Source organism: Mus pahari, chromosome 1 (genome assembly GCF_900095145.1).
Source record: "Mus pahari chromosome 1, PAHARI_EIJ_v1.1, whole genome shotgun sequence".
Lineage (NCBI taxonomy): Eukaryota > Metazoa > Chordata > Mammalia > Rodentia > Muridae > Mus > Mus pahari.
In genome coordinates this window covers 39,774,035-39,784,099 of record NC_034590.1, presented here as the reverse complement: position 1 = coordinate 39,784,099, position 10,065 = coordinate 39,774,035, and the positions used below count along the sequence as shown (strand labels likewise).

Here is a 10,065-nt window from a genome sequence, read left to right as displayed (position 1 = left end):
AAAAAAATGCAAGAATAAAAGGCTTTTGAAAGGGTGTAGGGAACATGGGGAGGGTTTGAGGGAGAAGAAAGGAGTATTATGTTTGAATTTTTAAAAAATTTAATTAAAAATTTAGATTCTCAAAACTACATTAAACTCAGTGGAATAAAACTTCCACATGCCTGACTGTTTTGGAATATGACAAATCGATTCTTCCACAGCAGTGAATGCTGAATCACCCTGGAAGCAGGCGGGTAGGACCCTGTAATTTCCACATCTCCTCCCTGAGACTCTTTGCCTCCTCAATCAATTGCTAAGTTCTGTTTTTATAACAAACTCCTTTTCTTCATTTGTTTATTTTCAATTGCTGTACCTACTTTACTTCTGAGGGAACTTCAAGATAAAACATCAAAGTGTAGAAACCACAGGACACAGACAACCCGGAGGAAACAAGGCAGCGACGCACAGTGGTGATTGCAGTCAAACAGGTTTGGGATCTGCTCTCCAAATGCAAGGATTACAGAAAAACAACTCTCCACTCAGGGCAGGGACACCGGGTGCTTTGTTTTTAAAGGGGATAGCTTGTAAACAAATCCATTGTAACACAGATATCTGTTGAAAGGACAAATGATTGGCTCTGATAAAATCATACCGAAGTATCATTTTGCAAGAAAAATTCTGTCCCAAGGGACCATCCCGGAAGCACTTTTGATGTCTTTAAATGGCAATTAAGCACAGGCAGCTTAGATCTCAGAGTCCTGATGCTAAAAACAAGTAGGAAAAGGTATTTTTTTTCCACGTGAAACTATTCCAAGTTCCTGTTGTCTCAAAGGGTAACGTTTATACAGTTCCAAAGCTCGAGGGACACATCATGTTTTTCATTGCTTCTCTGGAATAGCTGACCCATATTCAGCTTTCCAGGTATGGATGGTCCATGGTCGTGGTCATTAAAGTGTGGAGGACAGAAAGAGATGGAAACCATAAGAAGCAAAGGAGAGAAAAAAAATCCCAACAACCACTGCTTGGGAAAAACAAAGACAATAGCAAAAATAAAAACACTTTCAGTGTCTGTGACCTGGGTGTTTCCCTCTCCTGTCCATCCTCAATATTTATACGTAAGTCTCTATAACCGTAGGCGCATGCAAACTTCCATTCCTTTGTCTTGAGTTCGTTTGATCGGCAGTATTTTTGCACATCGCTGGATTGTCCCATTATGTATCTCAGATACCCTACAACATTTTTCTCCAAATAACAGGTGTTTTAAAACTATAGAGTTACTGGAGGTTTTTGTTTTGTTGTTTTTTGTTTTTGTTTTTGTTGTTTTTTGTTTTTTTAAACCTGGACATTTTGGGGCCGCAGCAGCCATCCTCCAGTAACTCACCAAAATGACCAACCCAAAGGTAAAGAGGAGAGTCGCTCGGTACATGTTCTCTAGGCCTTTCAGGAAACATGGTGTTGTTCCTTTGGCCACATACATGCCAATCTACAAGAAGGGTGATATTGAAGACATCAAGGGAATGGGCACTGTTCAAAAAGGAATGCCCCATATGTGCTATCACGGCAAATTCGGAAGAGTCTACAATGTCACCCAGCACACCGTGGGCATCATTGCAAACAAGCAAGCTAAGGGCAAGATTTTGGCCAAGAAGATCAATGTGTGGATTGAGCATGTCAAGCACTCAAAGAGCAGAGACAGCTTCCTGAAGTGGGTGAAGGAGAACGATCAGAAGAAAGAGGAAGCCAAAGAGAAGAGCACCTGGGTTAAGCTGAAGGGCCAGACCCCCCTCTTTCCAATTTGGTCTAAATATAATCTCTTTGGTTATTAGAGGTCCGAGAAAAATGCAACGTGAGAGTAAGCCTTCCTAAATCTTCAACTAGAAATATTTCTTTTCTTAGTCATAACGTTAGAGATTTTTTTCTGATCTGTCTTCCCGGTGTTAGCCATGTTATCGGTGTGCCAGCTCATTATTTAATGAGGACATTACCTCTCGACACACATGCCACACATGCTTGGGTACAGGCTGCAGATGTTTTTCTCCATTCCTGTGCTTTTAAACATGACCAAGTTTGAATCTCAAAGCAGCTTCCCCCATCACAAAATATCCTCCACTTCCCAGCTGTCGAATGCTCCGAGAATACATGTGATCTGTATGTTCGTTAGCCTAAGCAAAACATAATTAGGGAGATAAATGTGCTGCCATCTCTCACACATGTACACAAAATATCACATGTTTCTGAGGCGGCAGCGTCAACTCTAAGTAGGCTTCGCATTTCCTAGGGAGATACAGTATAACAAATGGTTCTAGAAGGTTGGACACAGCATGGTTTGTCTTTTATTCTGTAAAACGAGTAAAGTCACATTACACACTCTGGGGAAAAGCATGAATTCGATGTGAAGATATTTAATGGCACCAAGTGTGTGACATAATAACATAAATGACAGCATCAAACGGATCAACAGTATCACCCAGGTCATAGTTGGATGCTGACCTTTGGCCCCTCTTCCCACCTGGCATGAACAGTGGTGACAACCCATCATTTAAAAACTGAAGGGTCCCAGGAGTCCCATGACACGATCCCACCACCTTTATTTAATTTCTAATTACAACCAGAACAACAGCAAAGAAAGGCAGTGAATACAGTCACCACTTAGCAGTGAAGGTTCAATTTGTGTTCCCCTATAGAATAGTTCTTCCAGATTAAAAACTTTAGGTATAGGAATGATATGAGCTATAGAAAAGGAAAGCAGAACTCATCTATGTTATCTCACTTACAAATTCATTAATTTATCCTTCATCCCTTAGAAACCTGTAGGACAATGTAGCAACCCCAGGAGATCAGGGTTTAGGTGGAGAAGATGGCTAAGCCACCTGTGGTGGTTTGAATATGCTTGGCCCAGGAAGTGGCACTATTAGGAGTTGTGGCCTTGTTGGAGGAAGCGTGTTGCTGTCAGGGTGGGCTTTCAGACCATCCTCCTTGCTGCCTGGGAGGATGTCTTCTCTTGGATGCCTTTGGAACAAGATGTCGAACTCTCAGCTCCTTCTCCAGCACCATGTCTGCCTGGATGCTGCCATGCTTCCTGTCATGATGATAAAGAACTAAACCTCTGAACCTCTAACTTAGTGTTGTCCTTTAACAGTTGCCTTGGTCATGGTGTCTCTTGACAACAATGGAAACCCTAACTAAAACACCACCTTTCCAGGAATTTGTGAAGAATTTTCCACATCTGCATTAACTTCCTAACATAGAGTGTGACATTAAAAGATATGACTTACTTGTAAAACACTACTGGCAAGCTGAACTATTCTTTGTGGTATTTTAAGTCTTTTTAAAAACACAAGGAAATAAACACAACCCCAGGCACCAAAGACAATAAGGTACCATAAAAGTCTTAAGAAAGATGCTGAGAACACACCCCAGAATGTTTCCAAGGCACATAGAGTTCTCCTCTGTGCTTGACCACAACGGAAGGGAATACGTTCTTCCTAACCAGGATCAAGGCTCAGCCCTCTGGAAGAACCAGCCATCTGGCAGCCCTCTCCTGGACACACACACCCTAGTTCCCTTCCAGGTGGGGGACACATTCCACTGACTCCTTTCCAGGTGTCTTCTATATTGCTGCTGTGAAGCATCAGGTTTTCCTGGTGGCACAAAAGCCCGAGGCTTCCCCTTCCGCAGCTTTGACTAAGCTCAGTCTCTTCACACTCTGAACCACCTTTGAATTACGTGCACCATGAAAAGGATGTGTGGCACTGGAGTCATTGATTTATGATTCAGATTAATCCCGGTGGTCCACATTCATGATTTTTCTGCCTTGTAAAAAACATTAAAGGATCTCATCTTGCTTTCTTATCAAATGTGAACATATCATTTGACATTTGGCCTCGATTGAATGTAGTAGCTAACGTGGGTTATTTTAGTTTATCATTTAATTATTTTACCTTTCAAATCTCCGTAATATTCTTTTTCATAACTAATACCTACATGTGGTTTTCATAAGTAGAATAGTAATGCATGTTAGAGCTGCTCCAAGTTTACACAGTTAAGCTGGGATTTCAACTATGTTCTTAGGTGCAATAATCTCTCATAGGAACTGGAATAGGAGTCGGGGAGACCATGGAGAAGACATTTTCGGTGTCAGGCCACAGAGGTCTTTCTTTTGTCAGGTAGAAATAGCATTCCTTTCCCCCTGCAATTAGTTTGGACTTAGAGACTTTTCTTAATGGCATAATAATTACATATCTGTGAAAAACATCATTCTCCTTGGGCCAAGTCTTTCAGATGTCATTTCAGAAGCATTTAGATAAGTCAGGAGGTAAAGCTTACTGTGTCAGAAAATAATGATAGTCTGCACCGATTGTCCCGAGTTCTTAATGATACTCTGGGTATCATACAGTTATGTGTGTTTTCTGAACAGACGGAGGAAATGCGCGGAAACCGGCTCTTCACTCGGTAGGTCGAGGGGTATCTAGTGTGTTCATTAGCATTGTATCATCGTCTGCCAGTGGGAAATATAAGGATTGTTAAATTACATTTGAATAAGTGGGAGGGAACGAATGAGGTAAAGGGAATGTGAATGCTTTCTACTCTTTCCCCATTCATGAAAATTCTTATGAATATATATGCATGTACACACACACACACATATGTATTTGTCCACAATGCAATTTATAGATTTCTTAGTGTATGTGCGCAAAAAGGGAAGTTGGGTTTCATAATTTCAAGAGGACGATAAAATGTAACAAGCAACCCAGCTTTTAAAACGTGACTCAAATGTGTTTGCCAACGAAAGTTTGAAAAAAATTTTTTCAATACCCCTCTCCATGATTATAGAGTATTTGAACTATTTTCAAACAACTAAATTTAGAAAAATTCCATATAGGCTTGATTTGTCTCTGTTACATAGACTCGGTTGCCATGACAGCAACAGGATACAATTATTTATTGCCATGACAATCTGCTGTAGGTTTTAAAAATATGTTATCTATTTTTATTAGTGTTGTCAATTGTGCCGAGAAGGGAGACCACCGCCACTTCACCTAGACGACAGAGCTGATATCACAGGGAACAAGTGGAAATAATTTTGCTGGAGAGGCAGAGCCCAGAGCAAGCCAGATGCTTTAGGACTCTGACAGGCACATCCGCTGCTGACAACAGCATTCTGGCCAGCTGGCTGGCTGCAGGCGCCTTTGGGCTAGGGTATGGGCCTGGCTTATGTTTTCTGTGTGCTTTCCCAGGTCAGGTGGTAGTCCGTGCCTGAAAGGATGAGATGTTGAGAGAGGATTCTGAATTTTGATAACCTCTCAGGAGAGAGGCTCATGCGTGCTTAGTGGCCAGGCGTATTGTCCTCTCTAAGGCAGGGACAGAAAGGGGTCATGGTAGGTGGATGGCAAGGTGTTGTTCAAACCTCCCTATGCAGAGATGGAACAGTGCTCCAACCCTTCTCCACTCCTCCCTTATTACTCTCTACCTGCCAGTCTACGAGACAGCTAATAGGAATAACACTTCAGGTGCTCCATGTCTTACGCAGGAAAGGAGTACGGTATTATTTGTATTTGAACCCACGTTTGAGTCATCAGCCACCAGGCAACTAGTTAAGTCACCCTGATTGTTGCTTCTAAAACACAAGCATTTTCTTTTTTAAAAGTCACCATGGGAAAAGCGGATTCTTCCAGCTTGGATGTGGGTTAACCATTTAATATGTGCTGTGCAGTGCACAATGCACCTCAGCCTGTCAGCTTGTGACTTGCTACAAACCCCAAGTGGATGAGGGCTCTTGTCATTCCCCCTTCACAGATGAGGGTGCTCAGGCTGTTTGGAGAGGAGATTGGTCCTCAGTGCTGCCTGTCTGATACCATGGATCCTGGGGAACATCTGCAAGAAGGATGCTGCCATCCACTCTTGACCTAGTCTCAGAAAAAGGTGCCTGATAGGAATGCAGCAGTTTACTGGAGCTAGGTTTCTGTGCGTACTGGAGCTAGGTTTCTGTGGGTACTGGAACTAGGTTTATGTGGGTACTGGAGCTAGGTTTATGTGGGTACTGGAGCTAGGTTTCTGTGGGTCCTCAGAAGAGGTCTAGACTCAGAGGGCAAGGCCTGATCTACACTGCTTGTACGTTCCATCAGAAAGTCACAGATGGAGTCAGAGAGCATGGCAGGTTAGCTGCAGCCATCACTGAAAAGGTGTGTTGTGTGTGTGCCTAGTGCTTTATACAAACCCCAAATGGTGTTTGTGCAGCATATCACAGTCTGACTACCAGCAACCAGCTTATTCTGATCTCCTGGAAATTGCCCTTGATAGAAACTAAACTTATTCATACAAATCAGAAAAGAGAGAAAGCTGGAAAGAACCCAGATGTCCCTCAACAGAGGAATGGATACAGAAACTGTGGTACATTTACACAATGGAGTACTACTCAGCTATTAAAAACAATGAATTTATGAAATTCTTGGGCAAATGGTGGATGTATCTGGAGGATATCATCCTTAGTGAGGTAACCCAATCACAAAAGAAGTCACTAGATATGCACTCACTGATAAGCGGATATTAGCCCAGAAACTTAGAATACCCAAGATACATTTTGCAAAACAGAAGAAAACCAAGAAGGATGACCATTGTGTGGATACTTCATTCCTCCTTAGAATAAGGAACAAAATACTCATGAAAGGATATAGGTACAGAGACAAAATTTAGAGCTAAGATGAAAGGATGGACTATCCAGAGACTACCCCATTCGGGAGTCCATCCCATCATCAGCCACCAAACCCAGACACTATTGCACATGCCAGCAAGATTCTGCTGAAGGGACCCTGATATTGCGGCCTATTGTGAGGCTATGCCAGTGCCTGGAAAACACAGAAGTGGATGCTCACAGCCAGCAATTGGATGGAATACAGGGTCCCCAATGGAGGAGCTAGAGAAAGTACCCAACGACCTTAAGGGGGCTGCAACCCTGTAGGTGGAACAACAATATGAACTAACCCCTGAGTTTGTGTCTCTAGCTGCATATGTAGCAGAAGATGGCCTAATCGGCCATCACTGGGAATAGAGGCCCCTTGGTCTTGTAAACTTTATATGACCCAGCACAAGGCAAGGCCTGGGCCAAGTAGTGGGAGTGTGTGGGTAGGGAAGCAGAGGTGGGGAGGAGGGGTATAGGAAACTTTCGGGATAGTATTTGAAATGTAAATAAAGAAAATAATAATAATAAAAAAATAAAAAATAAAAAATAAAAAAAAAAGAAAAGAGAATGAAGGAAGGAAAAGAGAGAGAGGGAGAAAGAGAGGAAAAAAGAAAGGAAGGAAAGGAAGGAGGGAAGGAAGGAAGGAAGGAAGGAAGGAAAGGAAGGAGGGAAGGAGGGAAGGAAGAAAGGAGGGGAGGAAGGAAGGAAGGAAGGAAGGAAGGAAGGAAGGAAGGAAGGAAGGAGGGAGGGAATGAAGAAAGGAGGGAGGGAAGGAAGGAAGAGACAGACAGTCAGACAGAGGTTGGAGAGACAACTCAGTGATTATGGGCACTGGATATTCTTCCAGAGGACCCAGGTTCATTTCCCAGCACCTATACAGTGACTCACAATAGTCTGTAACTCCAGTCCCAGGGCATCCAGTACTTTATGCATCTACAGGCACCAAGCATGCACAAGATACACAGATATACATGCAAACAAAATACCTACACATGTAACATAAACATTTTATTTAAGACATTTATTAAGACAGTTCCCTGTCCTAGCCAGTATGGATCCTCGTATCCTCTCAGAAAACAAAACCAAAATCTTACAAATGACCAGTGAATCTATATTTTAAAATTTAAATTCACGAGGCATCAAATGGACAAGTTAAGGCAGCAGGGCTTGTCTTCGAGTGCTCTGCGGCTCTACTGCTAACAGAGTCAACACGTGTTTCTGGAGTTTAAATTAGAAGTCCCCTGGAAATCTGTTTCTCTTACTTGACTAACATTGTTCCAGAAATGCACTTCTAGGACATATCCCGAGTGCACAAAAGGACATCATCTGAGGTGCACAGGAAGCACTCAGCACTTAGGAGCACTTAGTGCCCTTCAGAGAATCCAAGTTCTGTTCCCAGTGCCCCCATGAGGCAGCTCACAACTGGCTGTAACCTGAGCTCAGCTGCAGAAGATCCCGTTGCCCTCTTTCAGTCTCTCAAAGCCCTTGGGCACACATGGAACATGATAGACACATACAGGAGTACACACACACACACACACACACACACAAACACACACATGTTTAAAAGATCTTTAAAAGGATATTTAGGAATATCACCGAACACTGAACTGTTAAGCCTTTAAAATGACTACCCTGGATCTGGGGAGATGGCTCAGTGGATAAAGCACTTGTTGTACAGGCATGAGTAGTGAAACCCTGATCCCCAGATAGACTAGGTGAAATCGGCAAGCTCCATCTTCAGCAAGAGGTCCTGCCTTTATAAAGGGGGTGGGGAGGTGGGAGTGAGCAAGGAAGACACTTGACATCAACTTCAGGCTTCCACATGCATGCACACACATGCACCTATACATATTAAAGTGTGCATGTATGTAGACATGTGACACATGCCTTTATTTCCAACACTTAAGATATGGAGGCAGAGGCATGCAGAATTCAAGGCTAACTTTGTCTGCATAGTAAGGCCAGCAAAGACTACATAGTGAGACCCTATCTCAAGCACACAAAACTCATACACATGCACACACAATGGCTACCACGCGGTTTTGTCTAGAACATATTTAATGTTATGAGTATTTTAAAATGAGTAACAAATCTCATTAATGACAAATATGAACAAAAAGAAATTACCATGTACATTTGGAAAACAAACTGAAATAACTACTACATACATATCCACAATGAACTATTTCTGGCTCACAGTGTTTGTTTGTTTTTATGATTGACATTTTCCTGTTTTCTCTAAAATTTCCCCAGTGGACACAATTGTGTGTCATCAGATGACTGTGATAGACTTAAAGACCCTGACAGAGGTCACTAGTAGACAGGAAAAGCCATCAATAAGTTCAGCTTCTAGTAGCTTCACTGTATGCAGATAAAGCTTGGGAATATTGGGAGTTTTGTTAGTTTTCAGGAAAGGAGATGGGAACCAGGTGTGGAGGGGTTCCTGGGGCGACCATAGTCTTCAATGGGTTTTATTTTTCTCCCAGTAATCAGAGTCAGACAGAAGTGTCTTAGGTCACATTCATGTCACTGTATTTATCTTTATTTTCGAAAGAAGCACTTGTAAAACTCAGCATTGGGGGTAAGAAGATTGACACAAGGCTCCCTTGTAGGCACAAACCTTTATATTTATTATATCCATTGAGTCAAGACCAAAACATCTTCAATGAAAGGGTGCCTTTTTCACTGAGAAAGTCATTTGTTTCTGTTTATTTGTTTTGCTTTGTTTTTCATGACTGGATTCCTCTGTGTATCCCAGGCTGTCCTGGAATTCACTCTGTAGACCAGGCTGGCCTCAAACTCATGAGAGTTCTGCTGCCTCTGCCTCCAGAGAGCTGGGATTAAAGGTGTGCGCCACCATCGCCCAGTTGAGAAAGTAATTATCATAGCTCATAAAGTGGTAACAGACATTGAAAACAGGAGTGGGTGGAATTAGGATCAACCAAAACTACCCTTCATGTAAAAATCACCAAAGACATGATATTCTAAAGAAGACAATTGTGGTTTCTAGAAAATTACTTCTAAAACCTTTCAAAGCCTGAGTTAAAATATATACAAATTACCATAATCTTGTTATAGAAGGGAAAACATTTCATTTAAACAAAGGCATAATTCCTTAAATGTCATAATAGAAGTAAGAAATGCTTTATATTATTTTTTTCTAAGATGACATCTTGAATTGGTATGTTATATATTTTTAAAAGTTCAAGTTTTGATAAAATACAAAGGATGATAGTGATGATGGTGATGTTGCTGATGTTGGTGATGGTGGAGGTGGTCATGATGATGACGGTGTTGATGATGGTGATGACGATGTCAGGAATGGTGATGATGATGTTGATGGTGGTACTGATAGAAGGGAGAATGGTAAGAATGATGATGGTGGTGCTGATGGTGGTGATGAT

At 42.0% G+C, this 10,065-nt stretch overlaps 1 pseudogene; it reads left to right on the top strand.

Moving 5' to 3' along the window:
* Positions 1 to 1,364: 1,364 nt before the first annotated feature.
* Positions 1,365 to 1,805, top strand: LOC110317127 (annotated as a pseudogene).
* Positions 1,806 to 10,065: the final 8,260 nt, after the last annotated feature.